The sequence below is a fragment of the Atractosteus spatula genome, chromosome 7 (genome assembly GCF_055471065.1).
Source record: "Atractosteus spatula isolate fAtrSpa1 chromosome 7, fAtrSpa1.hap1, whole genome shotgun sequence".
In the NCBI taxonomy this organism is placed as follows: Eukaryota; Metazoa; Chordata; class Actinopteri; order Semionotiformes; family Lepisosteidae; genus Atractosteus; species Atractosteus spatula.
The window spans coordinates 52316177-52326385 of NC_142712.1; positions in this window are offsets into that span (position 1 = coordinate 52316177).

Below are 10209 nucleotides of genomic sequence, written 5' to 3' on the forward strand. Positions count from 1 at the left end.
AATAATTATTGTTTTCTCTTTCCATCTGTGGGTCTAGAAAGAATAAATTTGGTGGGAAATAGAGTTGTTATCAGCCACTTGTCCCAGTGAGTGTAATGTAATGAAATAATGCATTTCATTCCAACAAGAACCAATTTTTGGACTTACAAAACTCCTTCAAGTCCCATCAATTACATTGCTTATGTACATGCTGTCAGGTCAATATCAAGAGCTGTTCTTCATTGAGAAGGTAGTGTGAGGAGGTACATTTTTGTCCTTTTTCATTGTTTTATGGTGAATATGAAGACCATGCCTTCCAGATTTTGTGTCCAATTCCACTAAGTTTTTGGCTGCAGGCTAACAGACTCCCTCATCTACGGAAGTTCTGTATCATTTTAGGGGGCCAAGAGTAATGACAAAACATTTGGCAAGTGCTTATTATGGCAAGTGAAACTTATTCTCTAATTAATTTCAAACCTCAAATATTTCCTGGAGGCAGTGCCCATTTTGATGCATTCACATTGAACAACTAAAATCGATGTGTGGAAAATCTTTGAATATGTAGAAAAATTGTACATTCTTGAGTGTAATATCAAAAAACAACAACAACAATAAAAGAAATGAACAACTGCATTCCAGCCCAGAGGGTATACGAGGGGACTTGGTTTATTCAGATCTACAGTACTGCTATTTTATTTCACGCCTGGTTACAATCAATGTGATCGTCACTGGCTGTGCAGCTAGGAAGAAAAAAAACCTTTCACTGTTTTTTTTTAAATAAACTGCCTTTAGTATTTGCACAACAAGTGGAGTATTGAGGCAAGCACAATCCCCGCTTTCAGGGACTGGCGATTGAGCCGCGAGGTGCTGAATGCCAGCCTGGCGCAGGCTGAATGCCCAGGAGGATGACATCATGGAGTGAGTCACATGGGCTTTTTAGTGTGGAGGCGACAGATGTTGCTGGAGTAGATTTTTCAATTTTCTTTCTTTTCTTGAACTTTTTTTGGTTTGTTTCACAAAGGACTGGGGGGGGGGGGGGGGGGGAGAGGGGGGGGATAGGTAAGAATGGGTCTCTTGTGTTGTTTTAAGGCCAGGCTGTGCCGGCAGGGAAGGAGGTGTGGGATGAGGGCAGTGGGGGGTTGTGTTTGAAACACAAACACTGTGCCCAGAAGAGCAAATCTAGTCCAGACCTGCTACTACACACTCGCTACAACACACAGGGCATGTGCACAAATGACAGGCACTTCCTTTGGTAACAAGTGAGCAATCTTACAACCCAGTAAAAGTAGTGTTTTCTTGATACTGTAGTTTATATCTGTTACTAACAAATAATATCCTGTTAATTAGTCCTTTTGTCACTATAATTTCCACTTCACATAAAACCAGTACTATTTCAGTATATCTTCAATGGTTTCAATATTGCCCTGGAAGGGACATTCTAGTTATCTTTAAATAGGCCGATTCAGAGCTATAGTGATGTCACTCAGGGAGGTATTGCTGTCACGTGTCTGTACAAAGCGAATATCTATCAGCAGTGGTAATGTTTTATCTTCAAGGAACTGCATTAGTTCAGAATAAAAGGATTATAAACACTTTTACAATTCTGTTGTTTAGCAATCCTATTTTGATTTCTCCATTCTGTACATAAATAAATGATTAAATGACATTTAAATAGCCTTTGTGTTCTGCCAGTACTTGCTGGCTTTTATGGGCCTTTTTCCCTAGTGTTTGACTTGACTTTGGATAACAAACAGAAGCAATAAGAGGCATTCAATCCAGAATATTAACAGCACTATTAATCAGAGCAGTCTCATGAATATTGTTTTTTCAGTCAGTTGGCATCAGATCAAAGTAATTAAAATAAAACTTAAAACTTAAACTAGAAAGGAAAGGGCATGGGTGAAGGGCGTGTAGAAAACAAGGGCAGACTCAAAACCTCACTCAAAGGTACAAAGCCGTTTTTAAATGATAAATAAGTCCATCCCACAAGTTAGAAAAATAATGTCACTATCCAGTTTGTCCACAACACCTTTATGCTCATTTTGTAAATATTAACATCCTGTCAGCCTCAAGTTCAAGGTCTTATTCAGGTACAATGTGTTTGCGGGACTCTATTTCAAGCTTTTTTGTTGGGGCAAGCACATATTATTTCTATGTTAAGGCAATGCACTTTAATAAAGGTAAACTCTCTGGTTTGTCCTTGGTAATCTGTAAAGCCCAAAGCACCAATTATAGAACAGGAGTAGAAACACCAATTAACCTAGGCAACATGTCTTGTCTTTAGACTGAGAGGAAATCGGAACACCCAGACAAAACTCCTGCAGTAGGGTTTTCAGGAAAAACATGAAAACACAACGCAGAAGGAACCGCTGTCCAATCTGAACCCTGGATTGAAGAGCTGTGAGGTAGCTGTTCGGTCACAACACCAAAAGCAGCCCCAATTCAAACATCATTATTACTGTCATCTATTAATTAAACATCATAATGATTAGTAAACACAACATTTCATCTGTGGAGTCTTCTTCAGACTGAAAGTTTGCGTTTATTTTTGTTGCCTTTCAGCGTGGAATGAACCTTTACCTTTTCCTTTGCAGCCTACTCATGCTGACACAGCTACCTACTCAAACGTCATCACAATGATTAGACTACTTTATATTTTCTGATGGCATGTGTTTATGCCGTACTTTACTCATAGTAGCTCAAGTTCTCATCAGTATCACTGGTGGTAACCATGGGATCTGCGAAACAGCCTGAAGAAATACTTACAGAGATTCTGTGAATCTTCTAGAATATTTGGAGACACTGTAGTGTATTTCAACGAGAGCTGTTAAGGTTTAGTTTATGAATACAAGATGTCAATACCTTATGCCAGACTAGTAACTACTAGAATGATCAGATCGTGTGCATGAATTTTATCAGTGTTTCCAAACTTGATTTTGTTTTCCACCTAGACTTTATGTGCTTGTTTGACAATATACACTATAACTCATAGCTGCTAAGGGCAGGTATGATTTGCATTTGACTGTCTGAAGTCTTACTTTATTGTTTGCATTATTACTGTACATTCTGTTATTAATAAATTGCCTTTACCGACAGTAACTGGTGCTGCACTGACTTTTCTTAAAAATCCAGCAGCTCCTCTGCCCTGCTGCTTGATGCACAAGGAATCCAGCACAGATTTTCCTGTAATCTTGCCTCAGTCTTCTTTCCGAGAAAGGGGGTCACTGAGTTAGACTGCATCAACACGTCTCTGACGGAAGTGGGGGGCCTTTCATCTCCCCTATTTCTGCTGATACTATCCCATTGACAGCTCCAGGCAATTGAATTGAAAGGAGACATTTTATTGCTTCCTCTGCAGTTTCAGGAACAGGTTGATAACCCTGCGGGGGGGCTCTTTTCTACCAGATCCTGTTAGTTGAGTAATGAGGGGGCTAGGTAGGAGTGGGAAATTCATAATTACCTATGATTAGTCTTTCAGTCTCAGCCAAGAGAAAATGCACTTTTTGACCATACTGACATATGGTCATTTTGTTTTTACCCTTGCAGTGAAAGCCTTTGAACACTACACACAGAAGCACCAAGCTAAATATAAAATTCTCACATATCATACTGCAGGCTTTTATATTCATGCGGTGGTATAAATGCATCTAGCAGTTCACATTTGAATTAAAGAGTACATTGGTTGGCTTAACTTGATTAATGGATCAGTTCATATTACCTGTGAAACTGCTGTTACATCATTTTTTTTTATTTCCCTAATTTTGGACAAAAACAGTAGTTCAGACTTCAAAACAAAAAACATACACAAGCAGTCCTAAGACTGGGTTATGCAGGGATAAGTAGTTCAGTCTGCGAGAACACTGCTGCTCAGTTATGATGGCTCTCCACAATATTCTTCCTGTCTCCTCCCCCTGTTGCAATCACTGCCACTTGCTGACCCACACCCCCTCCCCCTGCCTGGCTGTCCATCAGAGCTTTTTTAAGTAGCAGGGGCACTCTAGCTCTGGGCCTTCAGGGTAGGATCTGAAAGCCAGTGCTAATTGAACAAAAACGATCTGTCTGGCTGCTCAGATATTTTTATCCCACATCAGGCAAGAGGGCAGTGAGGGCTATGAGGACAAGACTGCTAGTCACAGAGGGGGCAATTTGGGACAACTACAGAATTGACCAGGGGGGAGTTATGGGGGGAAAAAAAAGTTTGCTCAGAGTGGGGAAACGCAAGTACTTCTACTTTCAAAAGGGGAAGGAAAGGACGTTTTCATCAGAAAAAAATAGGACGGTATTTGTTCATGATACTTTCTTGTCTACCTGCATGAAGTCAGGGGCTCCATACTTAGAGTATTTATTAAAAAAACCTTAAAGCAACAACATTGGAGATAGTAAGCTGGGTGAGGTGTATAATACAGATTAAAAATACATGACAACATTACTGCATGTTGACCAACACAGGAGTGTCACCCTCAACAAGAAGGAGTTGCAACTGTTTTCTTTCTTTCTTCCTGTTCCCTTCTGGTACAGAGTCCCTAAAGTCTGTGCATCTGCCTCTCTCTAGATGAGACGGGGAGCCAGGTGACCAGCTGTCGGAGGTTCCAAGATGATGTGTGTGTGTGTGTGTGTGTGTGTGTGTGTGTGTGTGTGTGTGTGTGTGTGTGTGTGTGTGTGTGTGTGTGTGTGTGTGTGTGTGTGTGTCAGCGTGACATGGCATTGCCGCACAGTGTCCATGCCAGGGCAGGAGATTATATAAGCAGGCAGGGATAATGGCACTGAGGGGAATTCATAGTGCCAGCAAGTGACAAGGCTCCAGAAGAAAGGTGACAGGGAGCACTCAATGACAAAGGGCACGTGGAAACAAGCAACAGATCTGCTGCCCCTGCTTTGCCGTGGAAAAAATAGGACTTTCCCGAGATGCAGGTATATATACAGTAGGGCAGCTGATGAGAACATACAAAATATTACACACAAAAGAAGGTCATACTGAGCATCTAACTCATTTGGTGGTTAATACTGTAGCTCACTGATCAGACGATCTCATTCAAGAAAAGAAGCATGGGCATCTGTTTCAACAAGGCTGGGTAGCATTGGGTATCCCATAACTACAATACTCCCACAGTAGTTTGCATAAAGATATGCCTTTTGTGGTGACCCTGACATGATATACAGCATGGTAGACATGACTCAAGGACACTATGGCCAGGAACCAGTAAAATCAGAAGTATTGGGATTTTAGGGGTTTCTTACAGAACAGAAGAATCATTAGGAAGCAGTAGGTTCAAAGGATTGGGCAAGTTATACTGGAATATGTATCGCAATATTCTATAGTAGCTCACACAGAACAGTAGTGTGGTTAAATAGTGTTGTCACTTTAGAGTGGCATAACTGATAAAGTAAAAAGTACAGAGTAGGATATGATAATGAGTGCCAGGCATAACTAATGGAGAATATAAGAGATGAGATTACTTTATTGGCCATATACAATTTCTCATATTAGGAATTTGTCTTTTCACATACCCCACCTTGTTCTCCATGAGACACACAGACAGGGAAAGAAGCTTTGGGTCAGAGCGCAGGGTCAGCCATTTATACAGCACCCCTAGAGCAGTTGGGGTTAAGGGCCCAACAGAGCAGGATTCCTCCGCCAGTCATGGGATATGAACAGGCACCTTTCCAACCACAGGCGCAGATCCTTAGCTGCAGAGGCACCGCACCACACCGCAAATGTTAAATGTTAAATGAAGCAACGAGAAATAATGCAAACTGAGTAAATTAACACCCTTGACAACTTTTATGTTCAAAATATTATATTTGGGGCTTGATGTTCTAGAAGCAGCATTTCCTAGAACAAGATTCATACTAAATGAGCAAATTAAAAATACCCTGTATGTGTGGGGACAGAGGAGAAACAGACGAACCTGTTAAGGTCAAAGCTGCAAAATTGTAAAAAATACTGTGAAAAACAATCCCTGAGCTATATTCCAGCAGAAAGGTGAACCACAAGCAGATCAAACTGATTTCATGCTCCACTAGCCTGGGCAAGCCCTGAGATGCAGTATAGTGCTGCAGGTTTTTTTCTATTGTGTAAGACTCAGGGTGAGGGGGCCGTGGGCACTGGGCTGTGTCATTGCCATCTGCAGAATGAGTCGGGGAAGGGAGGTGGGTCAGTGTCCTGACCAGACACGGCTGCCAGTGCATTATACAGACTCAAGGGTCGGAGGTAGAAAATCTCTCTTCGATTATCAAGTTCTGTTCATTACTGCATGAACAGATACATCAGCAGAAGAACCTAACACATTTTTGACAATGGGAGACTTGTTCTTTTTTACTGCAGTTTTGTTATTAATGTCCTCTCAACAGAAGCTGGATACTGTATAATCACAACGGTACAGTATGTCTGGCTTTGCTAATCATTTTGGTTTATGGAAACATTTTCTTTTTGGGACATGTATCTTTCATATCGAGAAGAAATATTGCTGCCTGTAGTCTCTGGCAAAGTGTTGGTATCTCTGGTTTTGAGGAAGCATGCAGGTTGTCTCAAAGGACAAAGAGTAAAATGCATAAAGGCTCATTCCATTATAATTACATGACTGTGCATTTGCTTTAGGGACCAGTGGAGACACATGTACTTTGAGGTCAGCTGAATGGTATAATTAAGCCTATGGGAAAAGCTGAAAATTCCATTATAATAATACTTAACAAAAAGGTTTGTGACAGCAATGGCAACCTCAAAAATAAAGGATAGTCAAAGAAACCAAAACCATTAAAGCAGTGTCTTTGACACCTCAGACATTAACTTCAACAGCCTCTGCAAACAAATGTGACTTTCCATGGGAAAGAAATACTAAGCACAGACTGCTGCTGCCCTGAGAATGATGTTGCTGTAGTGCACAAGCAAGGAAAACCACTATTCACTTCTGCATTTTTTATATTATCCTGTTTTTACCTGTTTTTATCATTGAACTCTCTAAAATAAGATGACCAACTCTGAGATGCTGATTTGTAGACATTATTTTATACAGGATGAGCCATGTTTTCTTCTGCAGGTGGTAGGAAGACCCCGTAGCCTTCCGAGGGACTGGCCAGTCAGACCCTTCTCTGACTGCTACCTGATAGAGCTGCTTTCTCCAAATTCTGTCTGTTCATCTTTCATTGCAGCTGATACTAATGGCCTGCCAAATTGAGATGAGACCCCCCTCCCCACCTCCAATAAATAGAATGTTTCTGTGTCTGTGACAGGAACACTAGCCTTCTATGTGTGTTTCTGCAAGGGCAAGAACTTAATGAAGTGATCACTTAATAAAGGACAATAGACTGGACAGAAAAGTTATTGTTGGACTTATTAATGTAGTGGAATCCCCTTTGCAAACATGAAGATAATCACTGATCAAACAGGATTTTAATCTACAACAGTCTGTTTCTTTCTTTCCTTCTACCCTCAAGAGAAGGAAACTGCATTTGTTCCAAAAATTATGCCTCCTGACATGAACATGAGCCACACATTGGAACATATTGTACACAGCATTTTTGTCAGAGTCTTCGGGTAGGTCCTAAATCTGACAGCTTTTTTTTGTAAGACGTGCTTATCTTAATCAAGCTGTGAAGACGCTGATGTCAGAGTGGGAGAAAAGAACATTGGAAAAGGTCAGAGCTCCATAAGAACAGGCCAGCAGAGCCGGGGTGGGTCGAAGTGCTGGGGAGAGGGTGCTGTGGACAGCTGTCTGAGCCCAAACAGGGCACTTTTCAGCCCTGTTTGAAGTCCAGCAACTGACAATAGTATGATGAACCAGAGAGGCTGTCTGGACACGAGGACCTACAAACCTCATCAGGACACCAGAGCCACCAAGACACCCAGACAGCGGTTGCCATGACAACAGGTTTTTCAGGAATCTTCTGCAGAATACGGATCAGAGCAAACAGCTCCTTAGCTCTGTTACTAACCTAAGTGTACACAATTTAATGTGCCTCTTCCCCAGCACTGCACTGCACCTGGAAACTCAGCAAGACAGAGTAGCCTGGTTTGGCGTTGCAAATGTGCAGCCTGCTCTTGTCTGATATTGAGAGGCAGTTTGATCTAGTGGTCTGAGATGAGGCCCTGGCAACAGCTAAGGGATGAGAGGACAGCAGTTTGGCTGCTATGGAGGAAGTGATGGATGATGTTTGTTGGTTTTGGAAACAGGAGCTGGGGCTGGTTGAATGTCCTTACAATTTTAGTTGAGACGATCAATCAGCTGCTGTATGTGACCCTAAAACAATATATAATAAAATGAAAGTACTGATGAATGAGAGTCTGTAAATTTACCTTTTGGAAATACTGCATTCATGCAGGTTTAATAGGGAAAATAATTTAAAAACTAGAAAAAAATGGGCAAACAAAAAGTTCTGTTTGTTTTCAACATTAAAAAAATCAATTGCACATTCTTTTGTCATCCTCTATGATACTGATGTATGTCCTGAAGGAAAAAAAACCTGTGAAAATGCTGCCACAAAGTCTACAAGACCTCTTGCATCTCTACATTCCAGTTAAGAAAAGCGATTTAAGCCTGAGATATAAGGATGTACATCCTTCAGAACTAATAATAATCATGACAGATGGCATAATTAATGGGAGTGTTCAGATCTCAGCTTGCATACAGATAGGCAGAAGCCACATGCAGACCTAACGTGTGAGCCCTGTGTAGGAGGCTCGTAAAGAATTGAAATAACACTGGAACCAGCAGCCGAAGACTTTGTTTATGATGCCAACAGAAGGCATTATGCACCGTTCAGGATTCTGTAAAAGAGAGTGTTATAAAAGGATTAGTATTTTCCCTTCAGCCAGCACCCCACTTTTCTGACAGCACAGCCTCCTATTCGCTTAGCAGCTCCATGTAAAGACAATTAGAGAAAGGGAAAGTTATCTCCATGACAACAGACCGACGCTAGCAAATGAGCGATGAGTCATCACTGGCCTCATAAGGGGGAGAGGGATAAAACACATTCCTGACCAATAATCCCCACATCCCCAGCTAGACCAAAAACAGACTTAGCTAAAGGCAATTAGCATTGCGCTTTTAATTATTGTGATGCTAAAGAAATCAGGAAGGTCAAACATGCACACTATGATAGTTGAGCAGTGTTAATAAGGGGAGCTTCTTTTGCATCATTTTATATTGATCAATAGTGAAAAATGGTTTAGGAATGTCAAAGAGAGCATTCAAAAGAAAACTGCTTTTTGAATGGGCTCACAGTTTGTGCAGTACATTTTATTCACAGGCAACTCATGCTTGTATATTGTACTGCTTCTTTTTCAGGCTTTAAGTTCATGCATGAGAAACACAATGAGACAAAGGGAGGTTTTCTGCATTCAAAATGATACACATCATCTTTGTGTTTACAGAGTCCAAGATACACCACTTACTTTGATGAAAGATAAAGCAACTGCCAACAAAACATTTAGACTTCAGTTTTTTTGCATGAGAATGGGAAAACTAAAATTCTTGCTGCTCATAGACTGCTATTCTATTTCAAACACAATTACTATTCCGTATGAGAGAAAGAACACATATATCCCTGCAGTTCACACAACACTTTCATCTGCAAAGCTTCAGTAATCCTGGTGCAGCAAGTTCTTGTTAGTGTCTTGTGTGATTCCCAGAATCCACCCACATCCTCTGCAATTAGTTTTGCAGTGTGCTTACAGTTTTACTGTATTACATGTGAAACCGACAGGCATGCGATCCACAGGAAAACGGCTGTGCAACTTCCTTTCTAATTGAAATGTCAACAGTTCCTCTTGGAATCATCAGTATCTCTAGTCTCCTAGGCATTGTCTTTGGGCTTTTCCCACCCTGACAGACATTTATCATCTCTCTGCATGGGCACATGAAGGGCAGTCACTTTCTGTACACTTGCTGTTTACCTGGACTCCATTTACACAGAAACAAACACACAGGATTTCAAACACACATGGTGCACAGCCAGCTGCCCCCTCTCCTGGACCTTTATTGGTACCTTAGATAAATAACCATAGAAAACACTAATACTGGAAAAACAGCACCCAATCTGGAAGATTGATGATTGAAGAGGGATTTCACATAGATGAAGGAATGCAATTACAGGCCTGACCTGCAATTGTCAAGGAAGTTAAAAGAAGGTTAAAATACAGAACAGTCAGCTTGATATCTCTGTAGCAAGGCAAAAAGAAATCCTAAAAATTATGTTACGAAACAAAGTGAAAAATTGAATGCAAATGTCAAA